Raw genomic sequence first — 13,078 nt, 5'->3', positions numbered from 1 at the left:
GCTGGATTAGGACTGAGCCGTCTGAAAGCGTGAGATAATTTCTTATCCGGACATAGGAGAGGGTTGGGCTGATCAGCAAAATGGAGAAATGGGTGATTCTATCTCCCTTGCCTGGGATTGTCTGGTTAGTTGGGATTATTGTGTGAGAGTGGTTTTTAAATCAAGATTAATGTTCATCGACTTCTTCCTGCCTCCTGGAAGTAAAAGAAAGTAGGGTTCAGGTGGAGAGCCCCTGGCATCAGATGGAAGCTGTTTCCTTTTTGCTTGGCTCCCAGGTTAATTTTCTGAAATGCTTGTGATTGAATTCCTTGAGTCTTTAAATGCATTAAGTCCTCCTACATATGAACTAGTTCCACTCTGAGAGGGTGTGTGTAAGTCCAACCAAGTTAGCCTAGGTACCCAACTAACACAATTGGTGATATAGTACTGTACTGTAATAGGTTTATAATACTTTTTCACGCAAACAATAATACATTTTAAAAAAACACAAGAATAAAACATTTTTAATCCTACAGTACAGTCTTATATACTACAAGCTGTAACAGTGTACTCTTACAGTACACCATCTGGCACACAGGGGCGGACATCGAGTGAACAGGCAAGAAGAGTTACTGATGGAGGAGGGAGAGGAGGCGGGAGATGGTAGGGCTGAAGTATCATCAGCAATAGGAGACGGAGGGCCGGCTGCAATTTCCCTCACGCCTGACACTGATGGAATACATGTTCACATCTTTGAAAGTTCACAACTTGAAGGTTCGTGATAGCGGACTTACTGTCGTGGTGGCCCTGGTCCAGCCCCCAGTGGTCGTATGTCCATACCCTCATGGTTGCCATCATGGGCACTGTGATTGAGCGACACTGCAACGCAGCGGGAAGGCCAGGGACCCCAGTCAGGCTTAGAAGCCGAACTCTTGTTTTTTTGGTTTTTGTCTATAGCGATTCAGCAGAGCCAGAATGGAAGCGTGTTGTGGGTAAGATGCTTGTCTCTCATGAGGGCTTGAGGGCTGGAAGGGGAATCCCTGACTGCTTTCCCACATAAATGTTTTCACTTTTATCTTGGAGGACCTGCTCCTGAGCCCCAGTCTCCCACTCCTTCCCCCTGTAGCAATGCAGGGTGCCCTTGCTTGTCTTAAATAGTAGGGGAGGGGAGGGCAGCAGGTACTGATAATGTCTGCCCTCCACTCTCCTCTGTGCTAGGCAGGTCATGAGCCAGGGAGTGGGTTCAGGGCTCACACGAGCCCTTCTGTATTTATCTGGACTTCCCTGCTGTCCGTGGCGAGCTCTCTGAACATTGAAGTGTTTTCTGATTTGGGGAGGAAGGTGCCGAAAGGGCAGCTGGAGATCAGTGCACACCTGCCAACTATCAGAATCTGGATTTCACTTTGATGTTTTTCTTCACTTGAGAGTCATTGGGATGGAAATCCATCAACTTGAGCAGATAGATTAAGACCCCCACCAGAATCTGTTACTCCAACAGTTCCCAGCTGACTTTCCTTTGATTGGGCCCAGCCCCAAGTTTTCATATTAATCTTAAGTTGTACACAAAGAAGCTTGTCTTCCCCCAGAGTTGAGTCTGGACCCCATGTGGGTTGTGTAGGGCCCCCCAGGCAAACCGAGGGGGAGACACCAAGTCTCTTTGGCCTAAACTAAGAAGTAGAGTATGGTACCAATTGACTGAAAAACAGGTACCCAGATTCTCTACGTAGTGGACTTCGATGCTCTTGGGATTATTTGAGGTAGAAGGAAGGAAGAAACCCTCCACCAGACTCTGCATTACTTTGGAATCTATCTTCTCAGTTGTTTTCCTGATGTGTAAGAAACTCATGGTTCACTCTCCCAGCAGGGCCGTAAGTTCACCAAAGGATGGATGGACAGATCAGATGTACAAGTCAGACAAAGAGATTTGGTCTGAAGTTTGCATTCTTCATGCCCTTTTATGGGTGCTCAGCACAGGGGGTCTTAGGCATGCAGCTGCACACTTTGTGCCCACAGATGGTGACTGGCAGCCTTTGTCCTGCCTGGAAAACAAAAAGCGGCCCCTCCCGCCTCCCTCCTCCTCCTCGCCGCCCTGATGTGGCTTCGCGTCTGAAGCCCTGTTACAGGTGTCATCTGGTTTACATCGTCACTCTGGAACCAGTTTCCTTAAACCTTGTTTTCTCATTAGGGCGACTGTTTATTTATTTATTTTTTAAGTGCATACCTCTGCCTTCTTCTCTCTATACTTTGGTGCCTTCAACCAAAAATGAAAGGCGGGGAGTGTTTTCCTGTGGCTGATTTAGAAGGTGTGAAAGGCCAGATGTTTTGGTAAATCTTAGCACGTTTCGCCTTCATGCCTTCCATCTCCCAGCACAGCTGGGGGCCTGAAGTTCATTTCCCTCACTTGATGGCTAGGCTCGGGAGGTGGGGACTCCTGGGGCCGGACTGGGAGACTGCGCACACGGGCCCCTGGTCACTCTTGGAGAGCTGGGCGAGCCCTGGCAGTGGTTCTGGCCACCAGCTAACTTCAGGGGGGCTCTGGGAAGGTGGAAAGATTGAATCTTTTTTTTTAGAGGCAGGGCTCAGACTGGAACAGATTGACCCCTTCAGTGCGGTAGGAACTGCGGCCAACACGTGATGTAGGAGTGCTTGGCCAGCAGATGGCCAGTGGGTGCTGTGTGGAAGGTCGACACCTCACTGCAGCCTTGCCCTCCCTCCAGAACCATCTTGCGTCTGCGAATCCCTCCAGTGTACCATGTGATGCAACACGATCTCTCAGCTGATTGGCTCTAAGCCAGGCTTTGCCCTCTGGTCACTGGGCTACACAGACTTTACGTCAGGAAGGTTGGATCCCTGGTAACCGTTTGGCTCCACGCTTTAGATACCGAATAATGGAATCGGAATCTTACTAGGTATGCCTGTTTTTAATATGTCCAGTAGTAAATATGCCACCTTGGGAGTCCCTGGCAGTCTGGTGGTTAAGACTCAGTGCTGCCAATGCCGGGGGGCATGGGTTTGATCCTTGGTGAGGGAACTAAGGTTTCGCATGCTGCACGGCATGGTCAAAATAAACAACTAAATATGCCACCTATTGAAAGACCGGTTGCATAATCATTTTCCATAACAGTTCCTCCTTTTTTTCCCCCAAGTACTTTTAATATTTTTCTTTTCTCTCACCCTTCCTGAATCCTTTTTGTGGATGGTAAAGAACTGAGGAGACTCCTTCAGAATATTATTATTCTTACTTGTTACAAGACTAGCATTCCGAGTTTACCTCAAGTGTAAATGAATAATAAAATGTGGATTCCTTATTTTTTATAGTAAAAATTATTAGTATGAGTAATGTGTGTTCACTGTAGAAATTTTGAGAAATCCAGGTAAGTATAAGAGAATATAATTATTTGCCTAATCCCTTCAAAGAGGATAACATATTTTTCTTTCTTCCTTTTTGATTTAACAAGATGGGTCAGGCATCTTACAAAATTGGAATTATGTTGCATGTATACAGTATTACACCTTAGCCCTTTCTCATACCTTTAAGTGCTTTTCAATACTCTATAAAGTGGAAGTCCTTTTTCTACTCTCCAACTCTTCTCTTAAGATACGGATCACAAGTTATCTAATTATCTCTTTTGGGGTTGTTGGTTTTTTTTTTTCCTATGCTTATAGTGATAGAAAGTGTGCGTGAGTGTATACATACATTTTATTCCCTTATGAAATCTCTTAGCCACACACTGTGCTTTTGGTTTGCTTTTTGCATGTAACCTATCATCCTGAAAATGATTTCAGGTCATAATGTATCGATCTAGGTCACTCTGTCTAGTGGCTGTGTAGTTTTCCACTCACTGACCAGGCCCTTGCTGATGTGCCCTCATGTTACCTGCGGTTCTGAGCTTACGGTAGGGAAGTCTCTGCACACTCGAGCTGTTCCAAGAAGAAGGCCTGCTGGTTTTAGGGTGCTGTGCCCATAGATAGAGTCCTCCCTAATGGCCCTTCAGAAAGAAGACCCTTGCAGAATATTATTAACATTATTAGGAATATTTCAAATATTAAGTTTTAAGTATTTTAACTGTTAAACATTTCAAGTTTTATTAAGAACATTTTATCCCCTCCCTCTAATAGATGATGTTCAAACTCCCACATGGTGACCAACACAGTCTTATTTTTCTGTTTTCATCCCATTTGTGAATTTGTCCCAGTGTGCATCTCTTTAATTGTTCGGGTGAAGATGTTTTCATGCATTTATTGTCCATCTGAATTTCTTGAGTGGCTTTTCTGTTCATAGTCTTTGCCCCGTTTTCATTCATTCTTTCGTCTATTTTGGTGGGTTGGTCTTTTTTTCTGATGGATTTGCAAAAGCCGTTGGTTTATTGGGGCCCCAGTTCCTTCTGTGCCGTGGATATTGCAGTAGTTTCTCTGGGTCTGTTATTCATCTTTCACTTAGCTTATAATATGCTTCAACCTACAGGAACTTCTCATCTATGTGCTGTCCAATCTGCACATCTGTTTCTTTATGGTTCTGACTCTTTTCCCAGGGGGGCTCTGTCTTGCTGCTAATATTATAATAAAAGTAATCACTAGCTCCTGCATGACACTTACCACTAGCAGGTACTGTCATACCTGCTTTACAGGTATTCATTGATTTATTCTTCTGTTGACCCACCTGTTTTCACATGGGGTAACCGAGGCAGAGGGCGATGTAAGTCACCAGCAAATGAGCGTTGTTGGAGTCTGTCTTCAAACCCAGGCAGGTTGGCACCACTTGATGGATAGTTTCTTCAGTACTTTCTCCCCACATTTAAGACTTTCCTCTGTGAGAGGTACATATGGTATATTGTAGGACTCTATATTGTGTGATTTAGAACTACGTTTTCCTTCAGGTTGGATGGTTGGTTGGTCAGCAGTTTCTCAAATAGCTCTTCTTCCCTTGCTGATGTGAGAAGCCCTGTTCATTGTCCCCCATTTGTAGATCTTACAGAGCAGCCCTGAGTACTGTGCAGATTGGGTCAGTCTGGGCATGTTTACCAAGTATTGCTGTCAGAAGCACTGAGGTGCAAGAAGAGGTAATGGAGACAGATGCTCTATTTTCCAGGCCTGTGAAGCCCCACGGATGGCGTTTCTTCCTCGCGCCTTTTCCTCGTCCTCTCCCGTATATCCTCCGGGGTGGAATTTCTTGGATTAATTACCTTCATCAAATTCACCGGGATGAGGGAGTCTCTAGGAGAGAAGGGGGCTTGAGAGAGGGGGCAATTTTTTTGTTTGTTTATTTCTTAGTGAAGACTATCGGAGAAGGCGATGGCACCCCACTCCAGTACTCTTGCCTGGAAAATCCCATGGATGGAGGAGCCTGGTAGGCTGCAAGTCCATGGGTCGCTAGGAGTCAGACACGACTGAGCGACTTCACTTTCACTTTTCACTTTCATGCATTGGAGAAGGAAATGGCAACCCACTCCAGTGTTCTTGCCTGGAGAATCCCAGGGATGGGGGAGCCTGGTGGGCTGCCGTCTATGGGGTCGCACAGAGTCGGACATGACTGAAGTGACTTAGCAGCAGCAGCAGCAGTGAAGACTATGGGTCTCACCATTTAATAGAGAAAGAACAAATACTGAATGTCCAAAAAGTTTGCTTTTCCGAAGTTCTTATTCGGGTAGTCTGGAGATGGCATTGCTGTGTCTACAGGTTTCCAGGAGGGGCTATTTTCAGCTACTGGTGACAGGTCTCCTTCTGGGTTCCAGAGAAGATGGGCCACGACCCTTCACCCCAGCTTGAGGAGTTGGGTAGTCTAGGAACTATACCACTTTGTCAAAACACTTAACCCTCCCATCTCCCCTCTCCCTCACCCCCACAAATCCTTAAGTGAGCCCTAGACCTTCTTGGGAAAGAAGAATTTCAAACTCTCCATCCCCCACCCCCAGCCCAGCCCCATACTCCCAGTGGAATTCTTTTCATGGACGCCATCTGCCATCTTAGGGGTGGTCTGTGACCCTTAGGAGAATTTTGCTGTGAATATTCCATTGCCTCTACATTCCAGAGTAATTCCATGTGCTGCAGTTGCTCCAGGTAAACCCCGTCTGGAGGAAAGCTGTGCCAGCTCATAGCAGGCAAAGGTGTAAACCCAACTTTGAGTCCTTTCAACTTGCCCACGACTTGGACTAAAAGGGCAAATTTGAATACATTTAGTCCCAACAGGTGTTTCTGGTTTTTTATTTTGAAAGGGAAATTATAAGGGAACAATTAAGCATTGTCAGGAACATTGTTGGAAGGCAAGAGTTTTTAAATAATTACATAATACACCTGAACCAAAGCCTTGAGTCTTTTTTTTTTTTTCAACATAACATGAAACTACAAATACTATTTAAGTGTAGAGTAGGAAAGCCTGTTGCTATGAAAACCATTTTGGTAGCACTGAGTCATTTTATACTTTAATATTTAATAAACTTAGGTTTCCAGTGCTTTTTTTTTTTTAAGCAACCAGGTTGTAGGGTGAAAGTTAAAAATATTAACAGCCAAAAAAAAAAAAAAATTCTATTGCTCACAGAGATATTGGAGGTTATTGAAACCAGCAACATCAGACTGGTGACCCCGTGGAGCACTGAAAATAGCACAGGGACTTTCCTGAAGGTCCAGTGGCTACGAATCTGCCTTCCAATGCAGGGGACATTGGTTCCATCCCTGGTCGGGGAACTTAGATCCATATATGTTGAGTGCTGAAGAATTGATGCTTTTGAACTGTGGTGTTGGAGAAGACTCTTGAGAGTCACTTGGACTACAAGGAGATCCAACCAGTCCATCCTGAAGGAGACCAGTCCTGCGTGTTCATTGGAAGGACTGATGCTGAAGCTGAAACTCCAATACTTTGGCCACCTCATGTGAAGAGTTGACTCATTGGAAAAGACCCTGATGCTGGGAGGGATTGGGGGCAGGAGGAGAAGGGGATGACAGAGGATGAGATGGCTGGATGGTATCACTGACTCGATGGACATGAGTTTGAGTAAACTCTGGGAGTTTGTGATGGACAGGGAGGCCTGGCGTGCTGCAGTTCATGGGGTTGCAAAGAGTCAGACACGACTGAGCGACTGAATGGAACTGATATGTGTGTGTGTGTGTATATATACACATATATATACATATATATACACATATGTATATATGACTTACCTTTAAAAATACCACAGCAAACACAAGGTCAAGGTGCCAAATTTAGCAAATAAAAGTATGAAATACCCAGCTAAAGGTAAATTTCAGACAAAGCCACATAATTTTTATTGTAAGTATGTTCCATAAAATAATAATCCTATTTCTTATCTGAAATTCACGTTTTCCTGGGCACCCTGTATTTTTGCTGGCAACCTTTCCTCCAGATGATGAAGAAATTCTCTCACAGTCCTACCAACTGGCCCGACGGGAGCATGAAGAGAGATAAGTGGTTTCCGTGTTGGTAAAGCCTTTTTTTTTTTTTTTTAATGGGTCCCAACAAAAGAGGAAAATTACAGAAGCCTCTAATGATGATTTCCAATTTTTGTTATTTATAGAAAACTGTCATATCAGATTTTCGCATTTTCTACATTAAATAAAGTGCTTTTCCTATAATGAAATCTGAAAATTTCTCCAGAGCTATTTGTTAAAATTTGTTTCTCAATAATTTTTTCATTATTCTCTTCTATTTGAAGTGCTCTCACATCACACGGCGAGATGGATGACAGCATGCCCCGTTCGGTGCTTTGGGGCTTTGTCCAGTGCTTCCACTGTCCTTGCTCTTGCTTGACTCCTCGGGCCTCTTCCTGCAGCTGTAACTTGTATGTAGGTGGTAAAAATTCACAGCCCTTGAGCACCGGCTGTTTTGCTTGTGCCTCCCACATGCGGGATGCTCATAGGAGATGCTAAAGCGGCTTTGAATCGGGACTAATCATCAGGTGTGAGTAGCAAACCTTCTCTAGGGTCTGTGTCCTCATTCTGTAAAAGCCAAACTAGTTGGAAGGTTAGAAATGTTTATCTACTGATAATATTTGATTTGTAACCTGTTAATTAGTGGAGCAGGTTCCCAGGCCCAGGACGGGGCCTCTAAAGCATACCTGGTCTCTTAGGTCAACACTTTGAACCACTGTTTTCATTTGCCTGTTGGCCTGTGCATTGGAACTGTGGGAAGAATTTCTCGTCTCCTTGCGGTCCCTGTTGAGTCTCTCTCTCTCTCTCTGACCACAGGCTCCTTCCTGAAGCTTTTGGGCCCCTGTAGTCACTTTTGAGCTGACCCCCGGACTTGTCTGGGTGCCCTGCCACACCACGTTGTCCTTGTCTGTCTGCAGGAGAGGAGGCCCCAGGGCCCCTGGTTCTAGGCTGGGAGTGTCCCTGCACCCGTCACCTTGCTGCCCTCTCCTGCTGCAGGCTTGGACCCCAGCACGTAGGGCACCATCCCCTGGCTTCATCTCTAGGACACCCATAAATGAGAAGGGTTTTCCTTCCTGTGGGTCAGCAGCTTGTATTGTCTGATTTTGTGCTGAATCCTGAAGTAGAATTTTTGGCTCAAGCTGATAAGTCTTGTGACATGTTGCTTATCACCTCTTTTGGGTGGGGAGCTTGTTGTGAGCGGCAGGCACTGGGAGTATGTTTCACCTCCAGAGTCTGTACTCTGACGAGGATCCCAGTTCCTGTCTGCCTTTCACATTGCTCTTTTTTCTGAGTCTTCGTCCCTTTGGAGGAGTGCCCAGAGAATACGAACAGACACCACGTGTACTTCTGAATTAGGAGAAGGTCACTGTTCCAAAAACTTAGGGCACACAAGTTGTCACATGTTTCTCCTGCACCCTGGGCTTGTAGGGTTCGGAAAGATAAAAGGTCACCCTAGTTGCTCACCTCGAAACCAGGATGGTTTTCAGGGTAATTGTCCCACTCTTGCTGGGCCTTCACGTTTCTGTATTTCCCTTCTCCTACCAGCTCTCTCATTTTCTAAAATCGTCAAAGATGGAGCCTGGGGAGCATTTCTTGGTTCCTCCAGTCAGCCGAGCCAGCAGGCGTGGGTCCCGGCACTGCCGTTTCCTCAGTGTCCTAGACGTGAGTCAGCCAGTGTGACTCCGCAGCCAGCTGTGGTTTAGGAAGCACTGCGGGGAAAGATTTGGCTGGAGGCATCTGCTTGCGTGTGTTCTTCCACTTCTGGTTCTTGGACTAGGATCCAATGATTTGTATTTATTTATTTTTTTTTGCCCAGTCTGAGTTCCTGTTAGTGATGGCCACAGCTGCCAGTGTGGAAAGATGCAACTGTCTCTCCAGGGACCGGAGTTCTGTAAGCTTGTAAGCTTGGTCCAGGCTCATCGTGTCCAAGTTTGAATCCACACCCGCCTACCCTTCTCATCCCTGTCCTCTTGCTGTGATCATATTTGCATTTCTGGGCCTTTGGTCCTTTGAGTTTATCCGAAGTCCAGCCTCGGGCATCTGTGGGTTTGTTACAAGGTAGTGAGTCCTCACGTCATTCTTCCTTCTTGACTTTTCCTCTCCGATGTTCCAGGACCCAGAGGACCTCCAGAGTCCTTGAGATACTCCTCCGTTCTCACCACCACCCACAAACAGTGTCGTGTGCTTTTCCCACTTTCCTGGCCTGTTCTTTCTTCCTCTTGGTACATGGCAGCTGGAATCCAGTCTCACCTGGGGAAGTCTCAGACAGCAATGACAAAGCCCAGCTCCACCGAGGGAGACTAATTACACAGCTAATTAATCCAGCAGATGTCACCGTAAATGCTTTATAATTTGGATCCACATCTCCGAGATAGGCTTTGGGCCCCGATGAAAGTCTTTTTTTTTTTTTTTAATTCAGACTTTAAGGGATAGCAGGTTTCCTGGCCCGCCTTTATGTTCTGGTGACAGATCCCTGGTTTTCCAGAGAGCTCTCTCCCGCTACTGCAGCCACAGACGGTTTCTCCTCCTCGAGTGCGTGTCACATCATTTGGCACCAGGCTCGGTCTCTGTGTTACGTGTCAATTTGTTTCTCCAGGAAACCTCTGCAGAATACAGGCTGCCTTAACTTGCAAGTATCTGTTGAGAATGCCCCACAAGACAAGGAGACACCCACAGATGGTTACTGATTTCTTTCCCACCGCTCTCCTGTCTTTCCCAAAAGCAAGTTGGTTTGCCACGAAGGTAGCTGAAGAGTATTCGAAAGGTGCCGTTTTGATATCGGATGGTGAAAACGTATAGAACACCCGTAATTGGGCGAGTGAAATGGAACAACGCACAGATAGGATCAAAAAGGGTTCTTGGAGTCAGGGAGGGATGTTGGGAAGCAGGAGCAAGGCAGTGTTTGTGGTTCCTCCGCCACTCAGTGATAGGAATGGATCCAGCAGACTGCAAGGCTTGCTTTTCTGCAGGTGACCTGGGGGTACTGTGCACCTCACAGGTTGTCCTCAACCTCAGGCTGGCAGCTGTGCCTGCTGAAGCTGACTAGTTCCTAGTGGGGGGGGCGGGTATTGCCCCCCGCCCAAGGCTGTGATGACAGTTCTCCCTGCTAACATCCCCTTGCCCTCCCGTGGTCGTGCCCACCTGTGAGTGAAATCACTGTGTCCCCTCCTGGCTTCTGTGACACCAGTCTTCTGGTTTCTCTGGTCCCTCACTGGCCTGTCTCCTTGTCTCCTTGGTGGTGTCACTTCTGTTATTTACGGTAAACGCTTAAGACTTCAGAACTTGGCTCAGGCCTGCTTCTTTTTTCCTTTGATAGTTCTCCCCCAACAACATCTCGCTTCTGGTGACACCAGAATCTGCCCTTGAGCCCTGCACTCTCCTTGCGTCTGCTTCTGTACTGGGCGTTTCTGGTCGAATGTTTGATAGCTGACCCCCAGACTTAGTGTGGTCTGAAGAGAAGTCTTGCTGACCATATTACTGCCAAGCCCCCTCTCCCTTGGGTTCCCCCACCTCAGTCAGGGCTGTCACTAATCTATGGTTCACTCAAGCCTGAAAGCTGGGAATTATTGTGGCCCCCTTTTTCTTTCACTCCCCTCTAGCCAAATCATCACTAAGCCTTGTTGGCTCCACCTTCAAAACATGTCTCCACCACCTTCCCTGCTGTCTCTCCCTGTGTCAGCTCCCTCCTTGCTGTGCCTCTTGCCCTTGACTGTCCACTCTCCACGCAGTAATTTCATGAAGAGGAAAATCAGGTCATATCACTCCCTTGCAAAGACTCAACAATGGCTTTCCATCCCTCAAAAGACAAGCCAGCCTTTCAGCGCTGGCTTATAAACCTCTCTGTGACCTAGACTCCACCCACCACGCCAGCCTCGTGTTGTAATCCCGCTTCCCCTCCCGTGGCACTTCAGCCGCACCAGTCTTCTGTCCCTTCAGCGGGCCAAGCCTGCACCTCCTGCTGCACCTTTGCACTGGAGGTCCCACCGCCTGGAGTGAGCATCCTTGACCTTGACACGCAGCTCTGGTCCTCAGAGAGGCAGCCCCTTGACCACCCACTCCCAAGTAGTTACTGAGAGGAGCTCCATCTGAGCCTGCTTCTCTGCATTGACAGTTATTATCTGTTTTTCTTGTTCGTTCATTTATTTATTTGTCTACCAGAAGATCGGTGACCTCGGTTGTCTTATTAATGGCTGTATCCTTGGCATTTAGAACAATGTCTGACACCAGCTCAATAAATACTTACTGAATGACAAAAGTACTTGCAGAATGTGCCTACGATTTCCTTCAGTTCTAAGACCTAGTGTAGCAGCCTGGTCTGAACCCCTGACTTTACATAGTTGTCAGTCCAAAAGTGTACGTCAGAATAAACTGGATGTCCTGTGTGGACCAGAGCTTTCCAGAGCTGTTTATAACCATGCTATTTGCTGTCAGTTTTGTGCAGCTTTTTTTCCTTACTGACCCACTGAGAAACAGTCCTGGGACAATTAGCTTGTGTCCAAGTATTTTGAAAATTCTCACTTGCAGCTGGCCTTGGCTCTGTGTCCCCCCATGTTTTATCAGCCAAAATCACAATTCTTTCTATCAGCAGTCATAGAGATTGATGTTGAGGTAGAAAAAGTGATGGTACTTTGCTCCTGCTTCATAGTATAGCCAATTTTTATAGTGGTCTGTCTCCTCTACTCAATTGCAAGATCCTTTACAGCAGAATCTGTATATTCCCTGGTGGCTCAGATGGTAAAGCGTCTGCCTGCAATGTGGGAGACCCGGGTTCAATCCCTGGGTTGGGAAGATCCCCTGGAGAAGGCAATGGCAATCCACTCCAGCACTCTTGCCTGGAAAATCCCATGGAAGGAGGAGCCTGATAGGCTACAGTCCATGGGGTCACAAAGAGTTGGACACAACTGAGCGACTTCACTCACTCACTCACTTATAGCAGGATCTGTTTATTCTTACCCAACTTGGTATCCTTCCCAGTCCCCAAGGACAAAAATCTTAAATATAGAAACTTAAAGACTAGGTTCTTCTGTTTCCTTCAAATCTGCACTGTTCACTCTCCAACTCTTTGCTTCTGAATCATGCTAGTTAGCCCCAGGAGAACCGTGTGTCAAAATGTATTCTCAGTAAGAGAGAAATTAAGTTCCCTCTCCTCTTGCCCCATGTTCAAGCCATACATCTTGGAGTTCCTTTAAGGAGCAGGATAATGTACTAACTTCTTTATGGCTGTGTTTCTAAACTTTGTAAACTTTGTTGACTAGTGTCCAAAAAGAGATACATTTTAATAGGTGACTAAGCATGTGTGGGAGTGATATTTTGTATATATAATTGAAACAAAAGTTTTACAAAATAATTTTATGCTTATTATATGAGCTACATTGTGATACTTTCCTTTTTATCCTATTCCCTTGGTTTTTACACAAATGCTGATTGGATTTAGGACACTGATTTTTATGATCCCCTAAGGGCTTCTCTGGTGGCTCAGACATTAAAGAATCTGCCTGTAATGCAGGAAGCCTGGGTTCCATCCCTGGGTGGGGAAGATCCCCTGGTGGAGGGCCTGGCAACCCACTCCAGTATTCTTGCCTGGAGACTCCCCAATGGACAGAGGAGCCTGGTGGGCTGCAGTCCATGGGGTCAAGAGTCGGACATGACTGAGTGACTAAGCATAGCAGAGCAAGGGATCTTAGAAAAGGAGTGAGGGGGACTGCCTGGCGCAACC

The sequence above is a fragment of the Bison bison genome, unplaced genomic scaffold, assembly GCF_000754665.1.
Source record: "Bison bison bison isolate TAMUID 2011002044 unplaced genomic scaffold, Bison_UMD1.0 scf7180017864297, whole genome shotgun sequence".
Classification (NCBI taxonomy): Eukaryota; Metazoa; Chordata; class Mammalia; order Artiodactyla; family Bovidae; genus Bison; species Bison bison.
The sequence above is the reverse complement of the archived record's forward strand: the minus strand, read 5'-3'. Positions refer to the sequence as shown.